Source organism: Sciurus carolinensis, chromosome 12 (genome assembly GCF_902686445.1).
Source record: "Sciurus carolinensis chromosome 12, mSciCar1.2, whole genome shotgun sequence".
NCBI lineage: Eukaryota > Metazoa > Chordata > Mammalia > Rodentia > Sciuridae > Sciurus > Sciurus carolinensis.
The window spans coordinates 66,229,658-66,232,309 of NC_062224.1; positions in this window are offsets into that span (position 1 = coordinate 66,229,658).

Genomic DNA, 2,652 nt, shown 5'->3' on the forward strand with positions numbered 1-2,652 from the left:
TCACAGAAGAAGATGTACAAGCAATCAACAAACATATGGAAAAATGTTCAACATCTCTAGTAATAAGAGAAATGCAAATCAAAACCACCCTAAGATTCCATCTCACCCCAATTAGAATGGCAATTATCAAGAATACAACCAACAACAGGTGTTGGCGAGGATGTGGGGAGAAAGGTACACTCTTACATTGCTGGTGGGGCTGCAAATTAGTGCAGCCACTCTGGAAAGCAGTGTGGAGATTCCTTAGAAAACTTGGAATGGAAACACCATTTGACCCAGCTATCCCACTCCTTGGCCTATACCCAAAGGACTTAAAATCAGCATATTACAGAGATACAGCCACATCAATGTTCATAGCTGCTCAGTTCACAATAGCCAGATTGTGGAACCAACCTAGATGTCCTTCAATTGATGAATGGATAAAGAAAACGTGGTATATATATACAATGGAATATTACTCAGCCTTAAAGAATGATAAAATTATGGCATTTGCAGGCAAATGGATGAAACTGGAGAATATCATGCTAAGTGAGATAAGCCAATCTCAAAAAACCAAAGGAAGAATGATATCGCTAATAAGTGGATGATGACACATAATGGGGGTGGGAAGGGTTAGTGTTGGGGTTGGAGTTGGGTTTAGGGAGGGGGGCAGGAATAAAGGAAGGAAGGACTGTATAGATGGAGGGGAAGGGTGGGAGGGGAGGGGGGGAAGGGAAAAAATGGCAGAATGAATCAAACAACATTACCCTATGTAAATTTATGATTACACAAATGGTATGCCTTTACGCCATGTACAAATAGAAAAACAACATGTATCCCATTTGTTTACAATAAAAAGGAAAAAAAAAAAAAAAAAAAAAAAAAAAAAAAAAAAAAAAAAAAAAAAAGAATGTGTGTGTATATGTACATATATAGTATACATATTCAAAAAATATTTATATATTTACAAATAATCTTTAAGCAGTATTTATGTTAAAGTTAAGAGACAAATTATCTAATTCTCAAATAGGATTTGATAAATATAAGCAGGGCTAGAAGTACAACTCAGTGCTAAAGTGCTTGCCTAGCACTTTAGTGATGCCCTGGTTCAATCACCAGCACTTCAAGGAAAAGTATAAATAGCTAGGAAAACCCTTAAAATCACAAATCATTCTGGTTTATGATCAAATTTTAGACAACTATAAATTAATTTCAAAATGTTATAATTTACAAGTTTTAAATATAGAGTTGTACTTTATGCTTTCAGTGACTATTTTCCAATCATTTGAACACCATATTAAAGAAAAAAAGATGGATCTGCCTATTATTTCTATAACCTTATCAAGGAGATCTGTCATAAATTCTTCAAAACAATGTGGATATGCAGTGGTCTATACAAATAAGTCATTACTTGAATGGGCAGTTACAGAATTGGTAGAGGTCTCAAGAAGCAAAAATTAAAATGTCAATTAGCTTCAGGGAAAATAGGTCTGATGTAAATATACAATAAAAACTTTTATACATTGAGCATATAATATACTAATAGAGCTTCCCAAATAAGAACTCTAACAAATTACACTTCTTTTTCCTTACAACTCTCTTTCATTTTTCCCCTTTTCATGTAGCCCTACCATATTCATTCATAAAACTAGGTTTTCTGCACAATCCATTTATTTCATTAAAAGAGCACTCAAACCTTCAAATTAAAACCCTCTATAGCCTGTTGATTCAAGTCTAAATTTTCAACCTAGTTGTCAGGTTTCTTAGAATGTGCTTGATCTGTTCAGATTTCTTACCTTCTGTTCTATCATCGCCATTTGCCTTTTAGTCCTCCTTCTACCTCTATTCCTCTGTGCATGTTCCTCCTCCTGAAATGCTACTGCATGCAATACCTATCTTTCAAAACCCAGCTTAACACTTAGCTTTCCAAGGTAGCTTAATGTACCCATTTCCACCCATACTGAATTCTCCATTGTCTAAATATGTATTCATTAAACAAAAATTAAGTGAAATGCTATTATATACTATGTACTTTGAAAAAGACATAATGATGAAACATATAATAGAAGATGCAGTCTAACTAAATACCACTTACTTCATAATAGTAGAGGATAGGAAATGAGATAACAAACATAAGTAGAATGTGGTAAGTTTTATGGTAGATATACTCACAAGAGGCAATAAATGCACAGAGGAAAGTTCATGTTTCTTTATGCATGTGTGTGTATCCATTTGAGGGTCTACTGGCAGGGACTTGGGAAGTGAGGCAAGGAAAAATTATCTTTCCAGACCATTTATGCCAGAGTTGACTATTAAAAGATGAGTAGAGTTCATCAAGGTGGGAATCTTGTGAAGGCTATTTTAGACAGAAGAAACAGTATATGTAACAATTAGAGATGAGTTATATCATAAAAAGGAATGCGAAAGAAACAAAAATGTATTAAGCACAGCAAAAGATTGAGTTGTTTGGAAGGAGAAAAAAGATCAGGAAAGTCTTGGAGTTGGGATGAACTCGCTATAGAGAATATGTATAGTAATATATTACAGATCTTTATAAATTGCCAAATATTTTTTCTTTATTTTTACATAAAAATGAATTCTGATTGCTAAATAGGATTGTTATCCAAGCCACTGTGGATTCTGCCTTAAGTAAATTATTTCAAAATGAACAAG